The sequence below is a fragment of the Mustelus asterias genome, chromosome 10 (assembly GCF_964213995.1).
Source record: "Mustelus asterias chromosome 10, sMusAst1.hap1.1, whole genome shotgun sequence".
Lineage (NCBI taxonomy): Eukaryota > Metazoa > Chordata > Chondrichthyes > Carcharhiniformes > Triakidae > Mustelus > Mustelus asterias.
In genome coordinates, this window is record NC_135810.1 from 54,003,115 (window position 1) to 54,027,660 (window position 24,546).

Genomic DNA, 24,546 nt, shown 5'->3' on the forward strand with positions numbered 1-24,546 from the left:
AGATGATGAGGGGGATAGATAGAGTGAACGTTCAAAGACTATTTCCTCGGGTGAATGGAGCGGTAACTAGGGAGCATAACTATAGGGTTCATGGTGGGAGACATAGGAAGGATGTCCGAGGTAGGTTTTTTACTCAGAGTGGTTGGGGTGTGGAATGGACTGCCTGCAGGTATAGTGGAGTCAGAAACTTTAGGAACATTTAAGAAGCTATTGGACAGGCACATGGAGTACTTCGGGATGATAGGGAGGAAATAGCTTGATCTGGGTTTCAGACAAAGCTCGGCACAACATCGTGGGCCGAAGGGCCTGTTCTCTGCTGTACTGTTCTATGTTCTATGAATGGTGGTGGACAATTTTAAACAAATATTTAATATCCTTACCCTAAAGGATGCGGGATTGCATTTACAATACAATCTTTGTAAAGCTGCATTTACAACCATCTTTGGCCTAAAGTGCGGAGAAGATTCCAATTTTGGCCTCCTCCAGAGATGTCCAGTATCTCACATGCCAGTCTTCAGCCAATTCAGTTCACGCCACCTGATATAAGTAGTAACTAAAGATATTGCAAAGGCTCTGGGCCTTGACAACATTCCAGCAGCAGTGCTAAAGAGATGATCTCCAAAACAATCTTTGTCACTAGCCAAGATGCTCCAGTACAGCTACAACACTGGCATCTGCCGGAACAGGTGGAAAATTGTCCATGTATGTCTTGTTCACAAAAAGCATGACAAATTCAATCCTACCAATTACCCCCCCATCAGGTCTAACCTTGAGTGTCAGTGAAGTGATGGAAGGAGTCATTTGAAGAGCTATTAAATAGCACTGACACAGCCAGTACATGCTCACTGATGTTCTGCTAGGACTACTCATCTCCTGACCTCATTACAGTTTTGATCCAAGAACACGGACAGAAAAGCTGAACTCAAGAAGTGAGATGACAGTGAATGTCTTTGACATCAAGTCAGTATTTGACCGAGTGTGGTATCAAGGAGCCTGAGCAAAACTAAAGTGAATGGGATTCATGGAGAAAATTCTCCACTGGTTGGAGTCATACTTGGCACAAAGGAAGATGGTTGTATTACGAGAGGTCAATCATCTCATTTCCAGGACATCTCTGCAGAAGTTCCTCAGGGTAATGTCCTAGGCCCAACCATCTTCAGCTGCTTCATCAATGACCTTCCCTCCATCATTAAGTCAGGATATTCGCTGATGATTGCACAATGATCAGCACCATTTGCAACTCCTCAGATACTAAAGTGGTCTTTGTCCAAAAGCAGCAAGACCTGGACAATGTTGATGCTTGGGCTGATATGTGACATGTATCATTCGCACTACTGACCACCTTCAAGTTCTCCTCCAAGCCACATAACATCCTGTCTTGGAACTATATCACCGTTCCTTCACTGTCACTGGGTCAAAGTCCTGGAATACCCTATGTACAGCACTGTGGGTTTACCTACACCACTTGGCAGTTCAAGAAGGCAGTTCACCACCACCTTAAGAGGAAGTAGGGGTGTGCAATAAATATTGATCTAGCCAGTGATGCCCACATCCTATAAAATAATTTTTTAAAAATCTTCCCAAAAGGTTATGGATTCTCGGACAACGAGAATTTAAGGGTGACAGAGATACATGTTTGTTAGGGTTATGGCGTTAAGGTGGGTAAATGTAATTGAGGGACAAATCAGACATAGAATCAGAGATGAGTTACAGCTGAGAAGGAGACTATTGGCTTGTCATGTCCACGCCAGCTCTCAGTAAGAACTCATCTAATCTCACTCTGCCTTTTCCCCATAGCCTTGCAAATTATTTTCTCTTAAAAATGATCCAATTCTTTCTTTGAAAGCCATGATTGAATTTGCCACCATCACATTCTCAGCAGTGCATGGCAGATCCTAATCACTTATTGAGTGATTACAGTTTTTCCTCATATTACCATTGCTTATTTTGCAAATCACTTAAATCTTTGCCCTTTGGTTCTTCATCTTTCCACCAATGGGAACAGTACCCTACCTACTCTGTCCAGACACTCCATGATTTTCAACACCATTATCAAGTCACTCCTCCCCCTTCCCTCCAAAAGGACCCTCCGGGTTTGTCAATTTATCCATGTAACTGAAGTTTCTCAGCCCATTCTTGTAAATGTTTTCTGCACGCTCTTCAATACCTTCCCATCCTTCCTTAAGTGCAGTGTCCAGATTTGGACGCAATGTCCCAGTTCAGGATAAACCCTTATCTTAAAGATAAAAGCAAAATACTGCAGATGTTGGAATCTGAAACAAAAACAGAAAATGCTGTAAAATCTCAACAGGTCTGACAGCATCTGTGAGGAGAGAACAGAGCCAACATTTGGAGTCTGGATGACCCTTTGTCAGAGTGAGTATCTTATAAAGGTTCTATAATTTCCTTGCTTTTGTACTCAATGGGTGGAATTTTACCATCTCGCCCACCACAGGAATTAAAACAGGCGGGACATGGACCATACAAAGGTCCATTGACCTCAGGTGGGATTTTCCAACCTTGGAGAGAGTCTGCAGATAATGCATTGGATTTATCAACTTTAGAGACATTAGCTTTATCAGCGGCAGAAAATGTCTCTCTAAAACCCAGGATCTCAAATGCCTAATTAACTGTTTTCTTAACTCTCCGTACCATCTTCAACAATTTGTGCACACATATCCCCAGGTATCTCTGCTCCTGCACCTCCTTTAAAATGGTAACCTTTATTTTATATTGCCTTTCTTCTTGCTTGCTATTATGAAGTTTGAAATTGTGCCCTGCACACCCAAATCTATTGCCAGAATTTTACCACCTCGCCTGCCCGAGGCTCATAAGATCCTGCTTGAGGCCAATAGAGAATGCTGTTCCTGTATGTCGATAAAATTCCGGCACGTCATTATTATAGATGAAGAAGCGCAGCAATCCAATGGTAAACCTTTGGATACCTCCTCCTGTCTGAAAAAAAATTGTTTCTCGTCTCTCAGAGAAATTCGTTTGCTGTGGTCCTTTTTATTCCATGGGCTTCTCCTTTTTAGGCAGTCCCTTAGGTTCGAGGATGATCTGCTTTGACACTGGCTTGATAAATTCTAAGATGGCTGATAAATTCAGTGCATTATCTGCAGCCTCTACTGCATATGGGGCAGCTGGTGCTTGAAAGGTTGGGCAGATGGCTTGTTTGGAAGTTTGTATACTCCCTCCAATGCCTCAACTTTGCTCCTGCAGGTTTCCAATTAAGTAGCTCAATGTGTTTGGTGCATTCCCAAATGAGCCTTTGCCATTTTGGTCACTCACAAACTAAAGTTTCCCATGAGTCTGTGGGGCTTAAGTTCATCACTGATGCATCGATGACCTCTCCAAAGAATTTCTGCCATCCTCCTGGGAGTCTGTTGCTATGAATGAGTTGAGCAATTGCTCCGGAGTCTGGTCTCAGATATACAAGCGACATTTCTGGCCCAGTGCAGCTGAATTTGAGTGATTCGCAGCTCAAGCTAAACTTTGCTGAGAAACCTGTCATGTGGTGCTTTCTAAAATGCCTTTTGAAAATCCCGGTACACCACATTATCCTCATTAACCATCCACGTTGCTTCAAAAAACTCAAATCAAATTCGTTAACCATGATTTTCCCTAAAGAAATCAGTGCTGGTTTTCTTTCATTAATCCACATTTAATTCTGTCCCAGATTATCATTTTTAGAAGTTTTCCCACCACTGAGGTTAAACTGCCTGGATGCATATGGTTTTGAGCCATTCCAGATGATCAGCCAGTATTGTAGTGCCAAGTCTGGTGTCAAGTTTGAAGTGGAGATGCCGGCGTTGGAGTGTCAAGTTTGAAGTCAGTTTTAAAGCCTTTAACTTCCATAGTGACTGACCCAAAAGTCTTGTTTGTGATCCCTTAGGAAATCTATATTCTCATTTCTTGCTTTATTCACAATTTCTTGAATTGTCAGCATTTCATAGACATTCTCTTGCCTTCTTCCTTCGATTCTTTTTTAGATTTACAGAACTGCATCAAGTGTCTTGTCTTTCCACATTGGAAATACTCTGTACCCCCTACTAGGCAATCTTGCTGCAGCATAAGCACCTCAAGATGGCTTTTGTAGCGTTTCCAGCCCTTTTGCTCATTTTGGCAAGTTTTAGTGTAGGTGTGGATGCCACTTTTGGGCCTAACCACCAGAGTTATCCAAAGCCTTGGTATTTTGACAGATTATTGCCCGAATGTGCTCCCTAACTTTGACCTGTCACGTATATAGAACCACTTTGGGTTGAGGAATGCAATGAATGCTTTTAGAACATTTTCAAAGTCTGAAAAGAGCTCCTCTCTGCCCTGTGTCAGGAGGACATCAGAAATAGGCGAACTAACCTGGCATGCAAACCCAACACTTCTCAATAGTGTTGGAAGTGTTCATTCCACAACTCCCAACGTTGGCTCCTCTGTGGACCTTGAAGATTTTTGAACGGCTGCGGAAAGGTCAGTGACTGCTCGACTGGCAGTTGGATTGCTACTGATTATCAGTTTGCTCTCATCAAGGGAAGTATTCTTATTCTTCCTTTCAAATCTTTTTTCCACCTTTTTCCTTCGGGAAAAAGATACAAAAGTCTGAGGTCACGTACCAACCGACTCAGAGGTAGAGGTAAAGACTCAAGAACAGCTTCTTCCCTGTTGTGCTGTCAGGCGTTTGAATGAACCTTGCATTAAGTTGATCTTTCTTTACACCCCAGCTATGACTGTAAGACTATATTCTGCACTCTCTCGTTTCCTTCTCTATGAACGGTATGCTTTGTCTGCATAGGCGCAAGAAACAATACCTTTCCCTGTAAATACATGTGACAGTAATAAATCAAAAATCAAATCAAAGAATTTCTCTTCCAATTTCTCCTTGTAGATGTGTTACCAATGGCACCAAATCAGTGTTAGATTGATGTCTCTACCTCTGCTACCATGTTTTGTGGCTTACTTCATGGCCTAATTTATACTGGGAGGGGTTCCCTCTATGCATGGGGCCTTATGTTTGACTCGGGTAGATTTCTTCAAAATTATTTTATTTGCATGATAACCTACTCGTTAAGTGCATCTCTCGTGTGTGCACTATTCCATCGTGTCCTTAGGATCTCCAGCACATGACTCTGATGTCACTTTTATGTCATGATACACATCAACATCTCATGAGCACAACTATTAACCTACTGTGCTACAACAGGTACAGACAAAGCCCTAAGGCTGACCTGGAAATCTAATTGTCACTCAAACAACAACAAGAGTGATGTTTGGTGAGCATCCTGACAGAAATATCAAACTTTTTTTTGTTGTTCTCAAAGGAATGGGCAGCTTCTCTCTGGAAGGACCAGCTGGTAAGGTGGCTGTTTGGAACCCCCCAGCCGCTAATCTTCATTGTTTAATATCAGGTTAATTTAAAATAACATTTTTGGCCAGTCTGTGCCCACAAATAAATATCCTATTGGTTGCCTGAGGCTTGGCATTACCAAATTCAAAACATTGGACGTAAGATGATCCAGTGCTGGAATAGACATGGACCCACTGAAAGTTGGACTGCCTGGCACAAAACCAGAAGAATGGCCAACCTACTGGGTTCGCTACATTCCGCCTGCAGGATCTCATCCCCCTTTCTCCCTCTGCTGACTACACATCCCCTGACCAGATTAATTCAATGGTTGAATAACTTAGTCATGTTCCCATGTTCCAAATTAATTGGTAATCTCCGTGATAATTTATCTGGCCAATTTCTTCTCATTGATTATCTTTTAAATTTTAGATAAATTTCCTTTGTGAACTTACATGCTTACTTTTAACATTTAGGGCCCTATTTTACCATTTTGATTCCAAGAGCTGGGCAGACTTGAAACTGAGTGTTTCAGATCCGACTTTTAGTCCTGTTCTTAGGCGCCCCCATACGCACTCTGCCTGCAAAAATATCAGCGATTCCGAATCAGCCGACCCTCACTGATGAAGCGCCTGATTCAGACTTTTATTCAGCAGGTCCATTACGGCGCGGTTCCGGATTGGCAAATGTGGTGGTAAAGGGGGAAATGCTGATAAAGTTGGGCGGGCAGTTCATTAATTCAATTTAAATGCATGCAAATGCATTTAAATCCCCGTTGCGCCCGTTTTGGGCGTGAAGCGGATCGCCATCATTCCCGGGTTTCGGTAAAGTGGCGATCTGCGCGGACGCGGGTGCGGATCGTGATGATGGCCTCTCACCCGACTTTACCACGTTTTCGTGCCCGAAATCGGGCGTGAGGCAATGGTAAAATAGGGCCCAATGTTACCATGGTTAAAATGACATCGTTTTTTGCGGTTTCACCTGTGTCCCTTTAAAAACATTGATATACGAATGTATTAAAATAAGGGATTAAAATGTTTTTAACTTCATTAAAGTCCCCTGATTTCCAATTTAATTCTTATCCTCACTATAACATCACACTCATATCTGCATCAAAGTACCTTTGGGCATTCTTTCAATTTAGCTGACACAAGTTAATGGAGACAGTTCTTTTCATGGGGTATTTTCTCCGTAACCAATTATTTCCTGGGGTCTGTCAATAAGAATATATTTAAATGCCAGGGCTAATGAAATTACTGAATGAGGACAATCTGCATGATTTTATTTTGGTCACAACATTTTAAATTAGCAGGGTTCAGTTTCAATTCTGTGGAATAGTCGCTGAATGAACAGAGAGTATTGACATATGGAACAAACTTCTCTGCTTTCAAGGTTTGGACTTGGATGAAGATTTCCAAATAGGTCCTGTCTCTGATAAATAGTATCTTGAATTTACTGACACATCTCATCCAATATTATTGTCAAATGCATTCTATTTGAATGCATTTGCAATTGATGATATGTTTGATTAGAGCCTGTAATTCATATAGTAGATATCCCAGCAGGTGGTAGTGCCTGAATGTTTATAGAATACTGAATTTGTGGCATTCAATTCGCTGAACATTTTGCATGCAATTCTCATTACCTATGTAAAAAGTGATTAGCATAATATCCTATGCATCTGATTTCACTTGAACTCTAAATTTCTTAATGGACAACATGAACATGACTGCTGAAAATTTAACTTTGCCGATGAACTTTCAACTTAAGGCAATGTTTAGTTACAATTTTAACTGCAATTGTTCCACTTTTAGCTTCATATTAGAAGAGTACTCGACAATCACGAATACAAATGATAAGTTTAGAAAATTCTCAGCACACTTGGAAACAATTTTCCTGTTCTGCCCAACATATAATAAATTTCACACTCATCTCCACATGATTTCATCTTCATTCGAGAACCCACTTCCAATTAAATAGTATCGAGTAGATTTAGATTGTCACCCATGATGCAATATTTCACAGGCCAGGAGTATAGATAGCGCATTTCCAGGCCTCGCACCTTTGATTTGGAAATCAAGCTAAGAGTTACCTCAACCCTTGAAACTCAGGGAAACTCAACCCTTTTGGTCCACTTTCCAACTTGTGACATAGAACAGAGAACTGAAAAAAGGGATAAATTATTTATTAGCTATCGAGCAATGGTTTCCATTTGTGGGTGAGCCCAGATCAAGGGTTATAAACATAAGATCGCCGTTAATAAATCATAGAAAGAAGTTTAAAGGGATTTCTTTACACAGTGAGAGTGGTGTAAGAGTGGAATTCACTGTCATATGGAGTGTTTGAAGCAGAAAGAGCAAATGGCTTTAAGTTGAGGCTTACTTTATCCCAGATAGTGTTGAACTTCGAGAGTATTTTTGGAATTGCACTCATTCAAACAAGTGGAGAGTATTTCATCACACTCCTAACTTGTACCTTATAGGTGGTGGACAAGCTCTAGGAATGCAGAGGTGTTATTCACTACAGAATTCCCAGCCTTTCACCTGCTTTTGTGGCCACAGTATTTATATGGCTGGTCCAGTTCAGTTTCTGATCAATAGTAACCCCAGGATGTTTTTGGTGGGGATGGTAATGCCGTTGAATGTCCAGGGGAGATGGTTAAATTCTCTCTTGTTGGAGATGTGCATTGCCTGGCACTTGCATAACTTGTAGCTTCACCAGGTTGACAGCTCATTTTAAGCATGGCTGATGCTGTTCCTGGTATGCTCTCCTGCACTCCTCATTGAACTAGAGTTGCCACCTTGGCTTGATGGTGACAGTGTAGTGAAAGATATACGAAGTCATGAGTACTCAGACTTTGGTTGAATTCCACTGCTGCTGCTGAAGGTGCACGAATACTTTTTTTAAAAATTCATTCATGGGACATGGGCGTTGCTGGCTGGCCAGCATTTATTGCCCATCTCGAGTTGCCCTTGAAAAGGTGGTGGTGAGCTGCCTTCCTGAATCGCTGCAGTCCATGTTCTGTGGATTGACCCAAAATGCCGTTAGGGAGGGAATTCCAGGATTTTGACCCAGCGACTGCGAAGAAACAGCAATATATTTCCAAGTCAGGATGGTGAGTGGCTTGGAGGGGAACTTGCAGGTGGTCGTATTCCCAATTATCTGGGAACAGATAATTGTCCGAGATGGAAGGGGTTGTGGGTTTGCAAGGTGCTGTCTAAGTATCTTTAGTGAATTGCTGCAGTGCATCTTGTAGATAGTACACACCGCTGCTACTGAGTGTCGGTGGTGGAGGGATTGAATGGAGGCACCACTCATGGATGCCCAATTTTGATGTTAGATTGTTTTGACTCTATCCCATTTAGCATGGTGGTAGTGGCACACCACATGAGGGACAGTATCCTCATATGAATCTGGGACTTTGTATCCATAAAGACTGTGCAATATTCTCCCATCAGTACTCTTGTGGACCGATGCACCTGTGACAAATGGGGGGTGGGGGTGGGGGGGTCAAGTATGTTTTTCCCTCCTGTTGGTTCCCTGCTGCAGTTTGGAAGATACATCCTTTATGACACAGCCTGTTCATTCAGTGGTGTTACCAAGCAACTCTTGGTGATGGTCTTTGAAGTTCCCCACCCTGAATACATTCTCTGCCCTTGCTGCCCTCAGTGCCTCTTTCAACTATTGTTCAACATGGAGGAGTGATGGTAATCAGCAGGAAGTTTCTTTGCTCCTGTTGGCATGAGATTTCAGGGGCTCCGAAGTCAATGTTGACTCCCAGGGCAATTTCTTCCTGGCGGTATAGCACTGTGTCCCTGCCTCTCATGCACAGCAGGTATACCCAAGGATGGTAATGGTGGAGTCCGAGTTACTCATTATAGGTATGGTTCAGTGAGCATGTCTATGTCAGGCTGTTGGCTTGATCAGTCTGTGAAACATCTCTCCCAATTTTGGCACAAACCCCTCAATATTTGTGAGGAGGACTTTACAGAGTATGGTGTGCCATTGTCATTCCAGGTGCCTAGGTTGATGCTCATCCCGTTTCTTACATTTCTGCAATGGTTTGGTATAACTGTATGCCTTGCTCAGCTATTTCAGAGGGCAGTTAAGAGTCAATCACATAGTTTGTGTTTGGAATATCCTGTAGGCTTCGGTTATATCTCTCACCACCTGGTTATCTTGAAGAGAACACTCACTCCTATTGCCTCCCTTTCACCTTTAAAGTATACAATTAGCTTCTATTCTTCCACTTCTCTTATCCCTTAATACACTCCCCTCTGAAGGTAACAAGAGGCCTCCTTGTCCCTTCCCTCTCCTCCTTCCTCAATCCTGTATCCCTTTCCTTGCCACCATGTGTCCCAGCAACCTAACACTTCCTGTCCTCTTTAATTTTCATTTGCAGCCGAAGCACCTAACCAGCTTTCCAACAATAAGTTGGGAATCAAGCAATTTGTTTTTAAGATGTTTATAGCACTATGTTCCATTCATTGGGCCCGATTTTACCATTGCGTTGCACCCTTTTTCAGGCGCGAAAACTTGATAAAGTTGGGCGTAAGGCGAATAGCACGATCTGCGCCAACGCCAATTCCCCCTTTACCAAGGCCCGAAAATGGATGCAATTGGGACAGCGCCCAAAATGGGCGCGACGTCAATTTAAATGCATTTGCACACATTTAAATTGACTTAATGGGCTGCACGCCCAAACGTACCAGCATTTCCCCCTTTACCATCGCGTTCGCCCGTCCAGATATGGCTGAAAAAGACCTGCTTGGCAAAAGTCTGTTTCAGGCGCTCCAGCTTTTGAAGAGGTAAGTTCAGAGCTTCCGGCTGCTCTCTGACTCAGATCGGTGGTGGGGGGGGGGTCGTGGAGCAGGGAGGCCAGATCATTCTCTGGTGGGCGAGATTGGGGAGGGGGGAGGTGAGGATGGAGGCCAAATTGTTCTCTGGTGGGGGAGAGGTGGGTGAGGAGGAGGGCCAGATGGATCTCTGGTGGGGGGGGGTCCACTGCCACTCTGCGGGTGATCGGTGAGGGGTTGCGAAGAGGGGGTCCGCTGCCACTCTGCAGGCGATCCGTGGGGGGGCAGGGGGGGGAAGGGAGGCAGGGGGTCACATTCGGTCTGGGTAGCAGGGGGAGGGGTGGGTGGATAAGGGGGACGGTTATGTTGTGGGGGTGGGACAATGTCTGTGGGGGCCATATCTCCCATTTTATGCGGCCTGGGAGCGATGTGGCAGGGCAGCGGTTTTCAAATTTATTTTACTGCGCATGCGCAGTTGAAGACTCCCATTGGAGCAGCAGCGTTTCAGGTGTGAGAAGCCCCGCCCACAGTGCGATTCAGACTCGCAACTTTTTTTTCAGGCTGAGTGCGGATGGAGGTGCCTGTGAACAGGTTTCCGAGTCGGATCTGAATCATGCCCAGATTCAGCACTAAGAATCAAAATGGTAAAATCGGGCCCACAGTTCCAAAGATATTTTAAAAAACAAATTGCTGGCTGGAGGCAGAGTGTGGTGACAGGGAATATGAGGAAGAAAGATAGGATGTGAGGATTGTTGCAGGCATGGACTGGTGGCAAATAGCTTGACCGGAATGGCACAATGGGCTAGCATGGGAAATGGGGAGAAAGTGGCCACAGTCCCAAGCTAGTGAGTGAGCCCTGCGAGATTTGACAGGCCTTGGGAAAGGGAAGCCGATAGGAAGGGGGAGAGAAAATGATCTGTCCAATAAAACACAGATGGTAGCAATGAGAAATGAAAGTGACAATTAAAACAAAACCCTGAGGGGGAAGACTGGCTGGCATAAATTCAGGTTAAAAAACCAATAAATAAATCGCAACATTAGATAATGGAGCAAATAGACAAAGCTCAGAGAAGCAATAGCGCCATCTCGTGACAGGCAACTATAATGACACCTTAGTTGAAAATAGCACCCAGATCTGCCAGAAATTAACGTGACAAAGGGGACATGAATGCCAGATCCAGAATTTTTATTACAGGTACAAGACTGATGTCCAGTGCAATTGCTAATGGATTCTGAAGCCTTATTAGGAAAATAAAGCCAACCAGGATCAGCTGATAGTGAAGTGATGAATTTGGATAATATTTACACAAAAAAATGCTGGAGCTGTGTATAGCAGAGGGTTAATCTAAAATGGACCAATTTTAAAGGGAAAAAGATAGGGGGAAACTTAGACAAAAGGTTCATAATTAAAGAAGGAGCTCTGATCAAAAATCAAAAAAATAGTTACAAGGTATATTGCAAAATGTGAGCAATAAACCAAGGGAATTAATTTTACATGAAATTCTAGTCTCTAGCATTTAAAAAGTCTGATTCTAAACTAGATAAGAATCAGATACAATACATGCAGACGAGAGAGAAAATTTGCCACCTCTGCACAACTTTTCCAAAGGTGGCTTCTCAGGGATGACAGCCACCCACCTAGTAGTGGTGGGCAGTCAATAAGGGTGATTAAGCAGGTACAGAGAAATCTATTGCAATTTGTCAGAAGCCCATGGGCCGTACACAGGTTCAGCACCTCATGGAAGCTGATGAGCTATTGTCTATAGCAACAGACATTAAAAAGGGAATCAGAAAAGAGGAAGTCAAGCATGGTCAATGACCTACCATACTTTTAGCAGATCTCTCAGATTGGGAGTGCTGAGAGAGGGAGGGAATGGGATTTATAGTGGGGTTCATTCTGAGCTGCAATGAGTGCCACATTCATCTCAGCATTCCATGGGCAGTCCATTCCCATGCGAGGGTCAGCACTGCCTCAGGGAACTCTGACACACAGTCACACATTTCCTTTGCTGGTCCACAAGCACCTGTTTATTTGTGGCCCTCGAGGCTCGGCATCTCCAGCCAGGGGTTGAGCTTGGCTGGAGCGTTCCTCTGTCCTTTGATAGGCACTGCCAGATCAGACATTGCCTCTATCATCTGCTCCTGCTGATGACGTTATGACGTGACAAGACGAGAGTATATGGTGTTCCGACTGATAGAGTGTCGATAGAGGACTGGCTAATTAACAAGAAAGTCAGAATAAATGTGCCATTTTCAGTTTGGCAAACTGTGACTAGTGAAGTGTTGCGGGGTCAGTCCTGGGACTCAACTACTTCGGACTTAAAAGGAAAGTTCAACTGTATTGGAGCCAAATTTGCTGATGATACAAAGGTAGGTAGGAAAACAGTTGTGAGGAGGATACAAAGCGTTTATAAAGGGATATCAACAGGTTAAGTGAGTGGGCAAAAAATGACAAATGGTGTGTAATGTAGGAAATATGAGGCTGTCCATTTTGGCAGGAAGAATAGAAAATTTTATGAGGAAAGATTAGACAGGTTGGGCACGTATGCATTGGAGTTTAGAAGAATGTGGGATGATTTTATTGAAATGAATAATTTCCAAGGGAAATTGACAGGGCGGATACTGGGATGGTTCCTCTCAAAGAATATCCTAGAACTGGGACACAGTTTAAAATTAAGAGATTTCTCATTTAAAATGGAGATGATTCGTTGTTTTTTTCTCACAGGATGGAGGGAATTTGGTGAAGATGACAGAATGTGCTCCTTTCCTTTTCTACTTTTCCTCAGAAAGAAGAACAGCAGGCAGCATTGGTAAGTAAGACCTAGTGAGTATTTCTACTGTCCTTAATTTGCAGATGACACAAAGATAGATAGGAAAGGAAGCTGTGAAGAGAACATAAGGAGTGAGCGCAAAACTGGCATATGGAGTACAATGTGGGAAAATGTAAAATTACATATTTTGGAAGGAACAATAAAAAAAGCACATTATCTGAATGGTGAGAGATTTCAGAGCTCTGAGGTGCTGAGGGATCTGGGTGACATAATGCATGAATCACAAGAGATTAATATGCAGGTACAGCAAGTAATTAGGAAAGCTAATAAATGTGTACATGTCCCTTAACAGTAATCACATGCTTGAGTGGCATAGAAAGGAAGGAATAATGGGAGTTATGACAATAATCATGGAGGATTTTAATTTACACACTGACTGGAAAAATCATGTGGACAAAGGTAGCCCAGATGAGGAGTTCAGCAAATGTTTTTGGGAGTTTCTTCGAGCAGACATTGAAGAGCCAACCAGAAAGCAGTCCACACGAGACCGGATATTGTGTTATGAGACAAGATTAATTAATGGCCTCATAGTGAAGGCCCCCTCGGTAGCAGCAAACATAATGGGCCCGATTCTCCCATCGCAACGTGCTAGTTTTTTTGTCACGTCGGCCATTTCATGGGAACGCATGTGCGTCTCCCATCGCCAGAGAGCAGGTGCAGTTGAGACCACGCTGGAAACCGGCAGGAACACCAAGTAAGTGATTTTAATCTTTTTAATGTAATTTAAATGTCATTATTGGGCCCGGGACTGAATTCTCCGGGCCCAATAGCATCTCCCACACCGCCACACCACATTTCACTCGGCGGGGTTTAGAGTAGCTCCCCACATTCGGGGAACTTGCGAGAGATCCCGCTGGAGTGAAGGGGAGGCAATCAGGGCCCCCTTGGGGTTGGTGGCAGGGGGTGATGCTCCCTGGGTATGGGCATCCTGGCAGTGCCAGCCTCTTCCCCCTGGCACTGCCCAGGGGGAACCTTGGCACTACCCACCAGGCATGGGGCAGTGCCAAGGGGTTGGGGCCTATTGTGGGCGGGACCATCGGTAGGGGTTGGTGAGGGTCCCACTGTCACTCTGGATTGGAATCTGGTTGGGACTGGAGAGAGGCCAGTGATTGGGGCGGGCTGGAGGGGGGTGGTTTGCCAGAGGTGTTTGCCTCCCAGGGGTGTCTGCCTCCCGTGGGGGGTGGTCTGCCAGGGTGGGAGGGGTCTGGAGGTTGGGGTGCTCCCGGACTGGGGAAAGTTGAAGCTGGCCCGGAAATGTTCATGGAGGCTGCAATCAGGCCGTGGAGTGTTGGGGGGCAACATTGCGAGGGTCCCAGGTTGGCCAGCGATCGAGCTGGCCAGCAAATGGGAGGCTGACAGATCGGGGTCCCTGCGCATGCACAGAGGCCTGGAACTGTCCGACTCTGACGTGAATTGGCCCCGCCCCCCGAGCTTTTAATGATATTCACGATTGTGACCTCTGCAGTGCACAGAGTGTGGGAGATTCGAGTCTGAACTCCCACTCGAAAAACAATCGTTATTTACATCATTGTTCCCGCCAATTCAGCACTTAGTATTTTTTTGGGAGAATTGGGCCCAAGGATTGAATTTTACTTTGAGTTTTAGGGAGAGAATGGGTCTAAAATTAATATTTTAAACTCAAGTGAAAGCAATTATGAGGGCATGAAAACAGAGCTAGCTAAAATGAACTTGTAAATAAGGTTAAGGGATAGGTCAATAGTGACACAGTGACAGGCATTTAAAAGAATATCTCAGAATACACAGAATAGACAAATTATAATGAGAAATAAAAATTCCAAGGGGAAAAGTTAAAGATAGGATCAACCTGAAAGAAAAAACATATGATTGCACAAGATGGAAGTCAGAAGATTGGACAGAATATAAAACACAGCAAAGAATGATTAAGATTAATAAAGGAGGGAAAAAAGTACGAGAAAAAGCGAGCAAATAAGATCAAAGCATGAAGATTCTCTGTAAATATTTAGAGTTAACTTTGAGCATTGGTCCTATAGAAAATGGGTCTGGAAAATTAATAATGATAAATGAGGAGATGGCAGATGAGTTGAATGGGCATTTTGCACCAGTCTTCACAATAGAGAATAAAATAATAACATCCCAGATATCGCTGTAAATCAGGAAATAAAGGGAGAGCGAAATGCAGGAAAATTACATTCACCAGGGAAGTGGCATTGAGCAAATTGCTGGAGCTGCGGTTGACAAGTCCCTGGGTCCTGATGGATTTCATCCGAGGATCTTAAGAGAAATTTCTAGTGAGATGAGTGATGCATTGGTTTTAATTTTCCGACATTTAGTGAAGGTTCCATTCATTTGGAAAATAGTGAATTCAAAAAGGGAGGGAGACAGAAAGCAGGAAATTACAGGCAGGTTAGCCAAACATCTGCCACAGGGAAAAAGTGAGAAGCTATTATTCAAGACATTAAAGCAGGGCGTTTAGATTAATTCCAGGTCATCAGGCAGAGTCAACATTTTGAGAGAGGGAAACCATGTTTAATCAATTTATTAGAGTTCTTTGATGAAGTAAGATGTGCTGTGGATAGAACATAGAAATACTACAGCACAGTACAGGCCCTTCAGTCCACAAAGTTGTGCCGAACATGTCCTTACCTTAGCGATTACTAGGCTTACCTATAACCCTCTATCTTACTAAGTTCCATGTACTTATCTAAAAGTCTCTTAAAAGACCCTATCGAATCCGCCTCCACCACTGTTGCTGGCAGCCCATTCCACGCACCCACCACCCTCTCAGTGAAAAACTTACCCCTGACATCTCCTCTGTACCTAATCCCCAGCACCTTAAACCTGTGTCCTCTTGTGGCAACCATTTCTGGCCTGGGAAAAAGCCTCCGACTATCCACTCGATCAATACCTCTCAACATCTTATACACCTCTATCAGGTCACCCCTCATCCTTCGTCTCTCCAAGGAGAAAAGGCCGAGCTCACTCAACCTATGCTCATAAGGCATGCTCCCCAACCCAGGCAGCATCCATGTAAATCTCCTCTGCTCCCTTTGTAAGGCTTCCACATCCTTCCTGTAATGAGACAAACAGAACTGAGCACAGTACTCCAAGTGTGGTCTGACCAGGGTCTTATATAGCTGCAACATTATCTCATGACTCCAAAACTCAATTCCTCGATTGATGAAGGCCAGTACACCATACACCTTCTTAACCACAGCTGCTTGGAGCGTGCTATGAACTCAGAACCCAAGATCCTTCTGATCTTCCACTCTGCCAAGAGTCCTACCATTAATATTATATTCCGCCATCCTATTTGACCTGCCAAAATGAACCACCTCACACTTATCTGGGTTTAACTCCATCTGCCACTTCTCCACCCAGTCTTGCATCCTATCAATGTCTCGCTGCAACTTCTGACATCTTATCTTAGAATCTTAGAATCCCTACAGCACAGAAAGAGGCCATTTGGCCCATCGAGTCTGCACCGACCACAATCCCACCCAGGCCCTACCCCCACATGTTTACCCACTAATCCCTCTAACCTACGCATCCCAGGACACTAAGGGCAATTTTAGCTTGGCCAATCAACCTAACCCACACATCTTTGGACTGTGGGAGGAAACCAGAGCACCCGGAGAAAACCCACGCAGACACGAGGAGAATGTACAAACTCCACACAGACAGTGACCCAAGCCGGGAATCGAACCCAGGTCCCTGGAGCTGTGAAGCAGCAGTGCTAACCACTGTGCTACCGTGCCGCCACATCCCTCCACACTATCCACAACACCTCCAACCTTTGTGTCATCAGCAAACTTACCGACCCATCCCTCCACTTACTCATCCAGGTCATTTATTTTTTTTAAATCACAAAGAGTAAGGTTCCCAGAACAGATCCCTGGGGCACTCAACTGGTGACCAACCTCCATGCAGAATATGATCCATCGAAAAAGGGAACCGGTGGATACTGAACCTAAGAATTCCAGAAGGCATTTGATAAGGTGTCACATTAAAAGTTAATGCGGAAAATAAAAGGTGATGGTGGGGGTAAGGAGGGAAGTGATGTTAAATATTGGCTTGGATAGAAAATTGGCTGGCTCACAGTAAACAGAGGGTAGGCAGAAATGGGTTATTTTCTGGTTGGTAAGATGTAAAGAACGGTGTGCCACTGGGATCAGTACTGGGGCCTCAAGCTTTTAAAATTTGTATAAATTACTTGGATGAAGTGACCAAAGGTATGGTTGCTGAATATGCTGATGATACAAAGGTAGGTAGGAAAGTGAGATGTGTGGAGGATATAAGATGGCTGCAAAGAGATAAAGATGGTTTGTGTGTGGGCAAAGATCTGACATGGAGTACAACATGGGAAAATACAAAATTGTTCATTTTGATTGGACGAATAAAAAGAAACATAGTACATAAATGACGAGATTGCAGAGCTCAGAAATACAGAGGAATCTGATGTCTTAGTCATGATTCACAAAAGATTAATTTGCAGGTACAGCAGGTAATTAGGAAAGCAAATAGAATGTTATTGTTTAGTGTGAGGCGAATTGAATACAAAAGTAGGGATGTGATGCTTCAACTGTACAGGGCATTGGTAAGATCACATCTCGAACACTATATGCAGTATTGGTCTCCTTATTTCAGGAAGGATGTAAATGTATTGGAAGCAGTTCAGAGAAGGTTTGATGAAGTAATACTTGAAATGGGAGGGTTGGACAAGCTCAGCTTGTGTCTGCAGGGGTTTAGAAGAATAAGAGGCAGCTTATTTGAAGCATATAAGATTCTGAGGGATCTTGACAGGGTGGATGTGGAAAGGATGTTTCTTCTTATGCAGGAATCTAGAACTTGGGGGTCACTGAAAATTAATAAAACAATTGAACACTACAAAAGCCATCATGAATTCAATCGGTCAAGTTCTATGTCATTATGACTATATGTTTGCCATTTGGGCATCTTGCATTAGGGAGAGAAACAAACTATTCAGCTATTCCATTCTCCACTCCCCTCAAGACACCAGATGAAGCTTTTTGGAATTTTAAAATGGCCTTTATTCAAGCTGTAGCTCAGCAAACAGCTTTCCACAATGTGGTCTACTGATCCCCAGAACAAAGGAATACAATGGTAATTATATCTTTAGGCTCAGCTGCAAGTAATTAACATGTATAAATCAAGATTGCACACTCATTCAAAAGTAATCAATATCCAATCCTAACTAATAGTTCTGATCACTTCTTTCATTTCCCACAGTGTGTTTAACCAATTACAACTACTCTACACTTGCCTAATTACAATATCCAATCATTAACATGGCACATACACAGAGCTATATTATCAATAAATACATGCTTATGGTCCTGGACTGTCTGGCACCTGGGTATTTCTTTTGGTACCAATCAAGTAAACAAACTCAAACTAACTTAGGGACAAAATTAAAAGGAGCAGCTCCCTAAAAGGAGGGGCAGCAGCTCGAACAAAAAACAAAGTCAAAAGAAAACTGCAAACATCAAATTAAAATGTGATTGTCGCAGTCTATTCTCCACCCCAGCCCCTGCGGTGCCCAGCGGGCACGGAAGGCGTCAACTGCACCCGCAGACACTGCATGTTCCCTCTCCAGGGACACCTGGCCATGAATATAGCCGCGTTAGAGGGGCAGAGAGTCGGGATGGACGACCCCATCAATCGCCCGCTGCCCGGACCTATTGATAGCTCGCCTTGCCAGGCCCAGGAGCAGGTTCACGAGGAAGTCATCCTCCCGACCCGCCCCCCTCCGCACCAGGCTGGCACCCTGGGTAGTGACTTATGATTCATATCAAAACACACTGCAGTCTTGGGCTGTCATCAGAACAGTAAGAAGTCTCACAACACCAGGTTAAAGTCCAACAGGTTTATTTGGTAGCAAATACCGTAAGCTTTCGGAGCACAGCTCCTTCGTCAGATGGAGTGGATATCTGTTCTCAAACAGTGCAAACAGACACAGAAATCAAATTACAGAATACTGATTAGAATGCAAATCTCTACAGCCAGCCAGGTCTTAAATGTACAGACAATGTGGGTGGAGGGAGCATTCAACACAGGTTAAAGAGATGTGTATTGTCTCCAGACAGAACAGCTAGTGAAATTCTGCAAGTCCAGGAGGCAAGCTGTGGGGGTTACTGATAATGTGACATAAATCCAACATCCCGGTTTAGGCCGTCCTCATGTGTGCGGAACTTGGCTATCAGTTTCTGCTCAGCGACTCTGCGCTGTCGTGTGTCGTGAAGGCCGCCTTGGAGAACGCTTACCTGAAGATCCAAGGCTGAATGCCCGTGACTGCTGAAGTGCTCCCCCACAGGAAGAGAACAGTCTTGCCTGGTGATTGTCGAGCGGTGTTCATTCATTCGTTGTCGTAGCGTCTGCATGGTTTCCCCAATGTACCATGCCCCGGGACATCCTTTCCTGCAGCGTATCAGGTAGACAACGTTGTTCAATAAATGGTAGGCACCATGGTCTTTGTTTTTTGCAACCTTCATTGGAAACATAAGTTTTGGTAATTCTTTTTTTGCTGCTGTAGGGTAACTACGCTCATAAAATCCCTGTACAATGTCAGGTAAATTATGTGTTTTAATATCAAGAGTTTGCTTTAACAAACACATATTTAATTTATCTTTACATTCTGATTTGAGATTGGAAGAATCTGGGAATGCACTTATCTTCTTAAAGTTTGCTCTTTTATAAACTTTCTGGCAAAGCAGTGAAGGGAACTTTTCCTTCTTGTGTCCTGTAGTAATTTTTGAATTAAGATCTATGACATTGTGAGTGAATGTTTTACTTCCTTTTATGCTTCCTGACTGTAATGTGTCACTTTGTAGTGATGGCGTTGGAGTAATTAAGTCCTTCAAGGATGTCTGAATAAGATTTGGGAGACCCCATTTTTGAATTATGATCTTTTTCTTTGTATTCATTTCCAATCTATTTCCATCTTCAGCACTTATAATAAGTGGTTCAGTTGATGTCACAATTATATCATGAATACAATGTGGCTTTAGCTCAGAGGAAACCAATTTTGGAGCAGATGGAATAAATGTATCCATTGATTTCTGAATATGTAATGGAAAGCCCCAATTATTCTCTAGTTTTTTTCTCGTAATATGCCATTCCATTTTGTCTCTAACATCATTGTTAATGAAAGATGTTTCCATACCTACAGTTACAATTTGAACTCCACTTGATTTACGTATTGGCGACACATTTGGTCCTTTAGGAACCAGCATTTTGACTGACTTTTCATACAGTGTGTCCTGTGCCCAGAGATGAATAATCTGTTTGTGCTTGAAGTTGAATTCTAAACGATCAACAGACTCCTGTTCGATAAAAGATAGATACAACGATCTTGGCTTTTTGAATCCTTCACCAGGTGTAATTAGCCTTGGAAGACATTTCTTTAATTGCACAGGATAGGTATCTTTGTACAAACGTTTTACGAGTTCTGGAACACTGTGCATTTTGATTTGTAGGCTTTGCTTTGTTAAGCATATACATAGTTTATCTTTCTGTGCTGGTTTCAGACCAGCAAAATCATCTATTTTGTTTGATGTCTTGTTATTACTACTTCTTTTAGATTGTGGCAACAAAATCTTTCTTTGAATGCGCAGTGGAAATATGCCTCGAGGAAACAGATCACTCTTTACCTTTTCAATGGGAGTGTTGCTCAATTTTTTCTTGTCTTTAATTATTTCAGTTTGTAGCATGAAGTCCTTCACTGATGGAGCAGGAGCCATAAAATTACTTAAAGATGACATAATGAGCTTGGGTAGGCCTAATTTCTGATTTACAGCTCTCTTCATTAGATTGAACTCCAGTCTTTTTTTATGTCCATTGTGAAGGAACGTTTGCTCAGGCGGGGCAAAGACAGTCACAAAATTAGGCTGGGGATTTAACTCAGATAATATTAGTTTTGGAGCAGGTGGAATTAAAGCTTCTTGTGATCTCTGAATATGTAGTGGTAAACCCCACTTTTGCTGAAGCTTTTTCTGTGTAATATGCCTTTCAAGGTCTTTTCGAACTTTATCATTGGAGAAATTAATTTCCACGCCCACAGGCTCTATTTGAGCTCCATTCATCTTGAAAGGTGGTGGCATAGGTGGTGCTTTAGGAATCATCATTTCCACTGATTTCTCATACAGAGTTGCAAGTCCCAAAGAATTGGTCATCTGTTTGTGTTTTAAATTAAGTTCTAAGTGATCGATAACATCCTGTTCCATAAAAGATATATACATTGCTCTTGGCTTTTTGAATCCATTTCTGGGTACAATTAGCTGTGGTAATGATGTCTTTGAGGTCGGATAATAGGTGACTTTATAAAACTGCTTCACTCTTTCTGGCAAGCAGTCCATGCGCATTTCTAGACATTGCTTCATCAAGCATACATCCAGTTTATTTTTAACTTTTTGTTTCAGATGAGCAAAGACAAACTGCTCACCTAATTTAGCTGTTTTTGAATTCCTTTTACCTGTTCTGTATTGTACTGAGAACGTCTTTTCTCTTTGTGGTTGTACAAACATTTTCTGTTGAAAGCTCATTTCATTATTCTCTATTTCAATGTTATTGGCTTTTGGTTTCTTTCTTGCCATGTTTTTTGACTCCATAATATCATTCATTGATGGTGCAGAAGCAACAAATTTTCTTAAAGATGACTGAAAAAAATTAGGAAGACCCCGCCTTTGATTGATGGTTTTTTTCTGGTGTTCAGCTCCAACATTTTATTAATTTCAACATCTACAAATGGCAACTCACATAGAGTAATGACCAAAACAGAATCAGCTTTTGGGCTCAGCCGAGATGGAACCAACTTTGGAGCAACTGGAATGAATGCTTCTACTGACTTCTGATAATATGATGGCTTGTCCCAATTGTGTTGAAGTTTCTTTCGAGTAACATGCCATTCAAATTTATCTTTTTTTTTGTGTAATGTGCCACTCTAAAATCAACCTGGCTTTATTAATAATAAAAGAAGTCTTTACAGCCGTAGGTAGTATTGTAGCGTCAGTTGCCTTGATTACTGGAGGAACAGGTAGTACCTTAGAAATCATCATCCGTAATGACTTTGCATGTAATGTCTCAAGCCCCCAGAGATGGCAAATCCGTTTGTGCTTTAGGTTCAGCTCCAAGCGATCGACTGCCTCCTGCTCAAAAAAAGGTATATAACATGGCCGTAGTTTCTTATTACCTTTGCCAAATGTAATTAATTTTGGTAAATCTTTTCTTGATTCGAAAGGATATGTGACTTTGTACATCTCTTTTACTATATTAGGAAGATAATCCATTTTAATGGCTAAACATTGTTTTGCTATGCACATGAACACTTCTTTAAGTTCTATCTTCTTGAGATCTATGTTTTTCCTCCTACTTTTATTCTTTAGAAATGGCAATTTTGGGGTGTATTGCAGTATCTCCTTATGATGATCGCTGCTGACAGACATTGCTTTTCTTTTTATAATGTCTGAATGGGCAATGAGAACTTTTATTAAACTAAAATCCATGAAATTAATTAACGATCTCTGCACAACATTGGGAAGGAGACCCCGTCTATTATTAATGATCTTTTTCTTCATATTGCAGTCCAACATTTTCTTATGATTATCACTTATAACTGTCAGTTCAGTTAGGACAACAGCTAACTGTGAACAAGGCAGTGGATTTGGCTGGGAAGAAATCAATTTTGGTGCAGGTGGAATGAGTGCATCTCTTGATCTCTGAATTTCTGTTGGTAGACCCCAATTAAACTGAAGTTTTATCTGTATAACGTGCCTTTCCAGATAGTTTCTGACCTTATCTTCAAGGAAAGTAGTTTCTGTACTGGTGGGTTCTATTTTAGTTGCACGTGTCTTAAGTTGTGGAGGTAATGGTGGTGCTTTAGGGATCATTATTTCCAAGGACTTTTCATATAAAGTTGGGAATCCCAACAAACTTGAAATAAGCTTTTGGCTTAAGTTTACCTCCAATCGAGCAACGGCATCATGTTCCATAAAAGATATATACAATGGCCTTGACTTTTTATATCCTTTTCCAACTCTAATCAATACTGGTAAACGTTTCTTTGACGTTAGAAAATAGGAATCATTATACGATTCCAATACCGGATTTGGTAAACAATTTAGCTTCATTTCAACCTTTTGTTTTGTTAAGCACATAATTAATTTATTTTCATATTCTGGCCTGAAGCTGGTAACAGCAAATCCCTCTTTTAAGTTTTTTGTTTCTCCATTCCTACGATTACGTTCAAGTGACAGAAGCATGCTTTTGCTTTCATTCTGAAGCATGTTTTCCTGATAGGGAATGATTTTAGAAGAATATGATATATCAGTGTTATTGAACACTGAATTATTTCTATCAGTGCTTTTTGATTGTAGCGGTGCAGGAACGTTATAACCATTTAAGGTTTGCTGGACAAACCTGGAGGAACTCCACCTATTACTTGTAATTCTTCTATTCACATTTCTTTCAATTATTTTATGTTCTGGAGTTACGAATGGTAATTCGGAGGTAATAACTGTATCAATTAGACTTAGCGGTGAAGAAATCAAATTAACTGAAGAAGAAAGGGATGCTTCTGCTGGCTTCTGGAAATCTGTGGATAAATCCCAGTTGTGTTCGAGCTGTCCCTGTGTAACATGCCATTCAAGATTGTCCCTTGTTTTGTCATCAATGAAAACTGATTCCACACGAACTGGCTTTATTTGGGCATCATTTGCCTTGGTTGTGAATGTTTCTTTAGGAGTCACCTTTCTCACTGAATTTTCAAAGGAAATTGGAGATTGCCAGAGATGGGAAATAAGTCTTTGCTTTAATTTCATCTCCAAGCAATCAACAGCAGCTTGCTCAATAAATGATACACATCGCGGCCTTGGCCTCTGACTTCTTCTATCAAGAGGAGTAAAGTTAATTAAAGGTATTTCATTTGGGTGAACACTGCTGACTGATTCTTGAATATCAGATGGAATTTCAAACTGTTCCTCAGCAACGTACATTTCAGATTCATTTGTAATGTTCTGAACCTTCTCTATCGGCATGGCTATGTCAGTGCTGCAAGATTTACGAAACTGAATTGATGAATGGCTGTTACTTGCTTTTTGTTGTGTTCTAAATTCAGCTCTGTCTGTTTTGATCTCATCAAAACAATTAATTTGTTTAGAATCCATTGCTTGGGTCACAGATGGTGGAGCCTGTTTCTTATCAAGAGATTGAGGTTTTAAATTAACCAATGTCTTAGTGCTAAAAATGGAGACTGGTGGAATAATCAATACATGGCTTTCATTGAATGGTTCTGAAAGTGACTTCATTATGTTCACATTAACAGAATCTATGAGGTTAACCCCCTTAATTAATATTGGTCTCCACTGATGAATTCCAATCCTCCTTTGCAAATTAAATTCCAAGTCATAAATGTCAGGTTCCAGAAGGGCTGGCATTTTCAAATCCTTTCCAATGAGTTCAATGCATGATTTCTTAGGTAAGGATAACATCTCCCAAGCCCTCTCCTCCTTTTGCTAGTTGTTTATTCACTATAGTCCTGGCATTAGAGTAGACACCTCTCAATCCTATGGTCTGACCTCTCCCCTTC

The 24,546-nt window shown here is 42.3% G+C and overlaps 2 protein-coding genes across 5 annotated transcripts in view; one reads left to right on the forward strand and one right to left on the reverse strand.

The window, feature by feature from the left end:
- LOC144499588 (uncharacterized) overlaps nt 1-24,546 on the forward strand; it is a 312,004-nt gene that overhangs the window by 31,060 nt on the left and 256,398 nt on the right. The window lies entirely within an intron of this gene.
- LOC144499587 (tripeptidyl-peptidase 2-like) overlaps nt 18,819-24,546 on the reverse strand; it is an 87,969-nt gene continuing 82,241 nt past the window's right edge. For all 4 annotated transcript variants that reach the window (XM_078221712.1, XM_078221710.1, XM_078221713.1 and 1 more), the window contains one exon: nt 18,819-19,450. The gene's annotated coding sequence lies outside the window, so the exon portion shown is untranslated. The remainder of the gene's footprint in view (nt 19,451-24,546) is intronic.